The 8,727-nt window shown below is 45.8% G+C and overlaps 1 pseudogene; it reads left to right on the top strand.

The window, feature by feature from the left end:
* Positions 1 to 1,504: 1,504 nt before the first annotated feature.
* LOC135052883 (U2 spliceosomal RNA) lies at positions 1,505 to 1,577 on the top strand (annotated as a pseudogene).
* The last annotated feature ends 7,150 nt before the right edge of the window (positions 1,578 to 8,727 follow it).

An 8,727-nucleotide genomic window follows, 5' to 3' on the forward strand; every position in this document is an offset into this window, starting at 1 on the left:
AGTGCGCAAGTTGGCGTCCACTGTCCTCCGTGGCCGCCGCTATTACTGTAAATCTTCACATGGGACTACAAACTAGATTTCCCTCCAAATACCAGTATGGGCGCAGCCATGTTGGTTCTAACCACATGACGCTATTTCCACCAATCTACAGCATCGCTGAACTCTGCCTGATTGTTCATCCAATCCCTGCACTGCTGTGGGTATAAAGGGTCTGTTCCTGAACCAGGAACCGGTGCTTTGGTTGTCATTTCCAGTGTATCCTGTCTCTGCTCCTTGTGGTTGATTATTTGTTCCAGGTATTCCAGCTCCTGTGTCTTCATTCCACCAGAGACCCGCACCAATCACCACCTTGCGGTGCAGCCTGACTCTACAGTGTCCTCATTGCTCTCTGCGACTGGCAGTGCTCTAAACACCGGCTTCCAGCATCTGGCTCTCAGCGGTGTTCAGCTTCATGATATCATCAGTGCTTCACCATCGGTTTTCCTGATACCATCGGTGCTTTGCCATCTATTCTTCAATATCACCGATCTCTAGCGTCACCAGTGTCATTCTACTCTCCTCCTGTTACACTGGTTCATCTGCACTTCCTCAACAGTTCTTCATTACCGGTTCCATCCGGCAAACCCGGCAATCTACGTGTATCATTTACTCTACAGTACATTCAGCCTCTGTACAACATCTGCTGGTCAGTTCCTGCCTCCACTTCATCATTCAGCACATAGGTGTTGGTAAAAGGACTTTCCATCTCCTAATCCCCAAGCTTGCCTTGTTGTGGATACCACACCTAAGGACATTCCATCTATTACTGCATCTTGTGGAACTGTGTACTGCTTTTAATTATTTTCATATCTTACCACTGCAACTGCCGATGTAGCATCTGAACTGTGCTAAATAAATACTCATTAATTTTATCCTTGTTGTCGTGGTCACGCCTTTGGGCATTGGTGGTACAACTCCATCTGCATGTCTAGAAGTCCTATACTGCTGACCAGGTTTACATATACACCAGCCCCTATAGCTGAGGTGCCTCCTGGTCAGCACCAGCCCTCAGTTGTGACAATACATATGTCATTATCTCAGTAAGGGACCCAAAAATGTGGGATTTTGAATTTCGGATAAGGAATACTCAACCTGTATACAGTATACAAGATGAGCATTACATTTTTTTCAAAGTATTTTTCAAAGGAGTTTATGCAAAGTTGCATGCGCTCAAACCACTTGGTGAAGCAGCTGGACCATTCCAAAGCAGGCATGTCTTCCATATGCTGGATGAAGGTCTCCACTGCAGTTTCCAGTGATTCTAATCCCATGCATCTTACACTTGATTTGTGAGAACACGAAGAAGTCATAGGGAGCCAGGTCTAGACTAGATGCATTCGTGGGATAGAAAATCCACCACTAGTTTCCTGGACATGTGGCAAGTGCATTGTCATGATGGAGAAAATACCTGGAAATGGGTTTCATCACTTGAGGCAGGCATTGATTGGCGTACCAGTCCTCAGTGATCGCTTCTCGGCCTTTTGGCTAAGATCAAGTGTAGTACCTGCTCGAGGGAAACACTTGGTGGAGTACCTGTTCTTACACTAGGAGCGTGAGAGGTTCCTAGATGTGGAATGGAGAAACACCTTGTGGAGTACCATGTCGGGGTGTGGCAATGCCTCTGGTCGAGAGTGGAGAAAAACTGGGCTTAGTATCCGCTGCCTTCTTGGAGGTTGAAATAGGACCCCCTTCGTGGAGCGGGAACGGCCTGGTCTAGTATATACTCTCGTAAAGGGGGTTGACCCTGGCACAGAGTGGGTATGAAGCTTGGTCTGGCTGAGAGGTCGGGAGCAGCTAGAAGCTCGAGGTGTTTTGTGCACCTGGAACTGGAAGGGACAGGTGTGCCGGAAATGCACTGGGGTTTCGAGCCACCTTTGCACTAAGGCACTTTTAGCACTTCAACCCTTCCGTAGCACTTAGCACTTCAACCCTTCCTGTCGGCACCCACTTCCTTTGCCCTGGCCTTTTGGCTAGGGCAAGGATAATTTTTTATACCCCCCCCGGCCTTTTGGCTGGGGCTTATTCATTTATTTATTACATGCACGTGTTTTGCACTTTTGAGCACAACACAAGCACTTATTTTTGTATAGTTTTGTCACGTCACGGTTTTTGTTTGGGGTTTAGGTGAGACCCTTATGGGCCGCCCTCTCCCCTAGTTGCCGAGGCCCTCTCCTTTTGGGGAGGCCCAGAGGCTGTTTACAATCCCCAGGTGGAAGCTTCGACCAACCTTGGGGATACACAAGGGTCCCTCTGCGCTTCGGCAATGGGGGACCCACAGTCCCTTTTTCCCCTCAGTAGGCCTTTTGGCTCTGAGTTGTAGGGGAGTAACGGGGCCCTTCTCCTTTCGGAGAGGGTCCAGGATCCTACGCCCCCAGCACGTTTGGTCACAGACACTGGGTGAAGAAGCACCGCACCTCGGGCTTCAAGTAAAAAAAAGAAAACCAGTCCTCAGTGATGGCACGCTGCTGTATGAGTAGTACTGTAGCGACATGACCAATCTTGGCCACAAAAACAGCCAATATTTGCTTGGCCACACTACGCTCACATAAAAACTTCTGTGGTGGTGCACCTCCAACTGGGGACCACGAGGCTGACTGTTGTTTGGTCTCTGGGTCGAAACTGTAGATCTAGGATTCATTGCCACTGATGATCTCCTAGACTGAGTTTGAGCATCCCCCAACAAACCTGCGGCACCAATTCACCCAAGCCTCCTCCTACTTTTGAGTCAGCTGATGGAACAACCAGCATGCAGAAACATTGCTTAGGCCAAGCTTTTTGTGGAGTATCAAGCAGATGCATCCTGATGAGATGTCTATCTCCTTCCTTTACTTGACCACGGTCACCTTGGCATCCATCTCAACTATGGTCCACACGACAGCAACGTTATACTCTGTGATTGGAGACACAGGTTAGTTGCAGCCTCCCTGGCCCCACTGCAGCCCAGCACACAGCAGTGAGCACTGGGGAGAGATTCTGCTGCTGCTGACAGGTAACAGGGCCAAGGGGCAATGGCAGACCCAGGTACCTAAAATAAGCCGGGTCCCGGTAATTAGTGTCTGCCTCCCTCTTTCCTCATGGTGGCCCTGCATAGAGGATGTTACGGTTGACCGAGGAGAGTGGAAATTACTGCTATATTCTTGCAGCAATCATTTACTTTATTACAGTTGATCTTATTTATTAATTGCTTTTTTTCAGTAAACCCTCCAAAAATAACGATTCGTAGTAGATATCAGAAATATCTGCTGCTGTTGATGCCAAATTTACTAAACTTAGAAAATCTTAGTTTTCAGAGCTTGGTCCCGATAGCTAACACCATATTTAGATGCATTAGCAACTGTAGCCTATAAGCAGCAGCAGGCTGTGCCAGGGAACAGGGTACCACCTGCCCCAAGGGCCACTACAACTTTACAGCTCTAGGGCTACCTGCTGACTGAAGCTACCCACTGCCCACCGCATCATATACCTATTGGCTGGGAAACAAGCATCTGTTTTTAGTCCACCTATCTTGAGGCTCACGACACCCATAGAATGGGAACAGAACCTGTGGTGAGCACAGCGATCCACCGAGCCCCCAAGGGACCTCATTGCGCTTGCCCCTCTGCCGGCATTCTGGCGGTCGGGATCCCGGCGTCAGTATTCTGACCACCGGGATCCCGTACCCAACCCGTTCATATACCCTGTACTTATCCTATATTGTTTTGAACTGTAAGTCACTGTTTTCTTGTTTTGCTTACTGTTTATGTACACTGAAATTGGGCACTGCGGATCCCTTGTGGCGAAATATAAATAAAGATTAATAATAATAATAATAATAATAATTATAAGAGAAAACCTTTTAAAAAACACAAATAGAGAAACATTTGCAGTAACAGCAATGATAAACAAATACATACTTCAGTCAATTAATGAATTAAAATGATTTGGGTTGATGTGGAAAAGCGACAACAATGAAATATTCAGGGTCTGTCTGATAATAAAAAAAAAAGTAAGACCCATATAAAATTCACTTGGTTAAAGCAATGACATAAAATCATCATGACATGTTATTGGCTATTGTGGATACCTCTATCTTCATTTTGTATTGCATACCGTATATAGTATTACAACCCCTTCTCTTATCTGCTGTATATAGAATTGCATTGTTTATTCATACTTTAAAAAAATCCCAACTAAATGTAATTTTAACATTCATTAAATATAACGATTATCGCAGGAGAGATGAAAGAAAACTAGCAGTCCTTTAAGACCCTCTTGCTCATTATCAGTTTATAATCAGTTTCTTTTTCTTTTTTTCAATATAATTTGAACAAAATGCAAAAATAACAACATCATTCACATATGTATTCCTAAAGCCATAGGATCTACGCTTGATAAAAAACAGAGCTAAACGTCTCCTTTTGCCAGAAGATTAATAGCCATGCTAGTCTAAAAAATGCTACTATGAGCTCATACCTAAAGAATTTGCTAAAGAAAAAAGATATGGCTCTTTAGGTAATATGGCAAAAGGTCAATTTTGATACTCTTGCTGACATGTGGAAATGAGGGTCTCTGAAAGGTAATAAATGTATATTTCTTTAATTATATCCTAGAACTGGCATTTTACCAAACATGTAAATAGCCAGGTATATGCACTTGTCGTCGCAGATTTCTTCACAATTGCATTTGATCCATACACAGTTTAGAATGAAATTAATAGATGTAGAGGATTGCCAACTAGAGTACTTCTCCGATGAAGCTTATCCGGTCACCACCCATCTGGTTTATACTAGTCAGATTACTTATAAACGTGGAAAAATGTGGAAGGACAGCGGAAAAATTATTTAATCTATTTTGTTATGTTTTTATTTCTGTGCATAGTAAGTAGAGGTAATGGGGGTCATTCCGAGTTGATCGCTAGCTGCATTTGTTCGCTGTGCAGCGATAAGGCAAAAAAACAACACTTCTGGACATGCGTATGTGGCGCAATGCGCACGCGCAACGAACTATTACAACGAATGATGTAGTTTCACACAAGGTCTAGCGAAGCTTTTGAGTCGCACTGCTGGCCACAGAGTGATTAACATGAAGTGGGTGTTTCTGGGTGTCAACTGACCGTTTTCAGGGCGTGTTCGAAAAAACGCAGGCGTGCCAGGAAAAACGCAGGCGTGGCTAGCCGAACGCAGGGCGTGTTTGTGATGTCAAAACAGGAACTGAACAGTCTGAAGTCATCGCAAGTGCTGAGTAGGTTTTGAGCTACTCTAAAACTGCACAAAAAAACTTTGCCGCCGCTCTGCGATCCTTTCGTTCGCACTTCTGCTAAGCTAAAATACACTCCCAGTGGGAGGCTGCATAGCGTTTGCATGGCTGCTAAAACTAGCTAGCGAGCGATCAACTCGGAATGACCACCCATGTGTAATGTTACACATATGCGTTAGCTCATCAAGATAGTGGGGACTACATAGGAACAAAACTTTAAAACGTTACTGTAGGAGAAGCCCCTACCACAACATACCTGGAGCAAAATTCTCAACAAAAATGCAGCAACACTGAAAATAATTCCTGTGGAGTTTCTTTGTGTGTGTTTGTGTTTCATTAATTTGTCGCCGCCCCCAACAAATCTTCCAACACGTGAATGAGTGGCAGGCATATCTACAATGAGTGACAACTGGGACAATGCTTGTATTTCTTGGAAGTTTTTCCTGTTTTTCCTTATCAAACTTAGCTTTTTTTTTCTCCTAAAGGATGCAGTAGAGAGTAAACTAGCTGCAGGTTATGTAATATTTTTCAAGATGATTTATGGTTGTAAGAGATATTGAAAAGATATTTGAATGTTAAGTAGAAGAACCTCATATGAACTCAATGCTGGAACAAAGACATAATGCTTAATGAAGGTTATTTATGATTTGCGTATTCTCTATGATGATGAAAATATCGATCCATGAGAATAAATATATATATATATATATATATATATATATATATACCTGCCCTCCATCCCAGTGACGTGCAGTGAGGTCAGAGGCTGGGGAGGCACACATGGGGGTGGGTCTGGATGCTGGGAGTCTGTGACCCCCTATTCAATGTAACACACACACACAGTGGTGTCGAGAGGGGGTGGAGGGTACTCTCTACCTGGCCAGGGCCCATTGGAGGGGCCCCTGGTCCCGCTGCCCTCCACCTTTCTTTTTGCTGACAGCCGCGTGTCGGGTGGGGAGAGAGAGGACTGGCCGCCGCTGCAGCAGCCTCTCTACCAGCCCAGCACATGCTGGCGTGTGCTGGGGTGTGTATCCGGTCAGATGGTCGGCAATGTTAAGGTCGACACTCATTAGGTCGACCACTATTGGTCGACATTGACATGGTCGACATGGACTAATGGTCGACACGTGAAACACATGAAAGGTCGACACATGAAAATGTTGATATGAGTTTTTCACATTTTCTTTCTTTTTTGGAACTTTTTCATACTTTCTGATTGGGAACGGTAACCTTTGCCGAGCGCAGCGAGTCACCTTGCCCGAAGCATGGCGAGCGAAGTGAGCCATGCGAGAGGACGCGGTGCACTAATTGGGGTTCCCCATCACTTTATGCAGAAAACGACACCAAAAAAAGTTTAAAAAAATACATGACCAATCTGAGCTGCCCATCAGAGCACAAGTACACCCCCACACTGAGGCATGCCTCCCATTTCTCCTTTCTAAGCAGCCTGATTGGCTGCTGTGTAGCCCAGCCCTGCTGTACAGGCAGGCTCTGGCAGTGTGTGAGATGAGGCTCAGCTCTGGCTGCCTCATCTCTGTCTCTTCCTGCAACTCTGGCCAGGCAGTATTATCTATAAAATGCTTGCAATAATACAAAGACTATGCTTAGAAGTTCTAAGCATCTTCTTTGTGTTATTTCAAGAATTTTTATAGTCAAAACTGTAAAGTATGACAGGGAGTATGACAGGTGAGGCTCTGCCTCCCCTGACTGCACGTCCCTGCCCCATCCCCTCCCCCCACACCTTAAGACAGAATCAGATTATAAACATTATTTTTTGTAAGTAGTAAACCTGGCTGATGATTAATTATTAAATACAGACCTGGATTATTGCTTGGGGGACTAAGGGCGCTTAATATAGGGGGCAGTAGCGGCTCTTGCCATGGGCAAGCAGGCTTCTTGCCTGGTGCACCACTAACCCGAGGGTGCCATCGCCGCCATGGCAGGAGCCGCTACTCCTGACCCCCTCTCCCTGGCTGCAGCAGGTGCCGTGGGCTGTGTAGGCGCCCGCTGCAGCCGGCGTCGCTGACTGATGCAAGAGGTCATAATTGACCCCTAGTGTCAGTGCGGCGCTGCTATGGGAGAGATTTCATGACATCTCTCCCATAGAGAGGAGCCGGCAGTGGCCAGAGACAGCAGCGGCAGCGGTCCGGAAGCAGGAGCGGGCTGGTAAGTATTGTTTTTTTGTTTGCAAGTGGCGCTACTACAGGGGGCACAACTACTGGGGGCACATCTACAGGGGGCACATACTGGGGGCACTACTACAGAGGGCACTGCTACGGGGTCACAGCTACTGGGGGCAAATCAACTGGGGGCACAGCTATTGGGGCACTACTACAGGGAACACTGCTATAGGGGGCACAGCTACTGGGGGCACATCTACTGGTGGCACAGCTACAGGGGGGCACAAGTACAGGGGGATAACTGTGGCCATGACCCTTCCCTATGAAGAAGCCACGCCCCCATTTTTGATTGCGTACCTTCAGTGCACATCAACTTTATTTTACCGTGGGGGGGGAGCCACAGGAAACTTTCGCCCTTGGCGCCACAAGGTCTAGAACCGGCCCTGATAGGGGATATAATGTAAACTTTACAGCACAGTGCCAGACAGAGCTTTAAAAGTAGATGGCATATACATGAGATTTAAATAGAATAATAAAAATAAAAGTAAAGGAAATAATAAAAATAGAATAATGTAGTCTTTGTATTGAAGTTATAGGATGCAGTATAATAATGAGCAAAAGGAAAGAAAGTAATGGAAAAGATTTAAGGAATAGAGGCACTCTTAGGGTGTGTACACACGGTGAGATAAATCTGTGAGATTTTGACTATATAGTCAAAATCTTATGAAAAGTTAGTGCATATCTCATGGTGCTAGGCAGCTTGCGATTGTTATGAGCCACGGCTGTGGCTCATTCCTGTTTTGCATTTTTGTTCTGTATTTTATGTTATACTTCTGTTTATGTTCCCCGTGGGTGTCATGGGGTGCTCGGAGCTCACCCTTAAGGAGGGGATACTGTTATGAACCACAGGTAGTGGTTCATTCCTATTTTATGTTTATAAAGTTGTCTTGCATGCCAGGATTTCCCGTTGCTCTGTTTTAGAATACTCTTGTCTGCTGCCGCTGGTGGGTCTGTGTAATTGCAGCTTGTTCCCATGTGTTCAGCCTCACCTGGCTGCTAATTGTATCTTGTCAGTTTGGAGTCATGCTAGAGGGCAGCTGCACGAGATTATTAATTAGGCCTCTCTGTTATATGCTGGCTGACTGCAATTCACAGATGCTGGTGATATTTCTTGGTTTTCAGTCTGCTTGAAGTCTGTGCTGGTTCCTGCCAGTCCCTGAGCTCCTGTATAGCAGTATCTGACTAGCTGCTTCCTGTGTTGATTCCTGTGTCAGTCCCTGTGTCGATTCCTGTGTCTGAGCCCGTGTCCTGCTGTGAGGCGTTCCTGCCCTGA

The sequence above is a fragment of the Pseudophryne corroboree genome, chromosome 2 (genome assembly GCF_028390025.1).
Source record: "Pseudophryne corroboree isolate aPseCor3 chromosome 2, aPseCor3.hap2, whole genome shotgun sequence".
NCBI lineage: Eukaryota > Metazoa > Chordata > Amphibia > Anura > Myobatrachidae > Pseudophryne > Pseudophryne corroboree.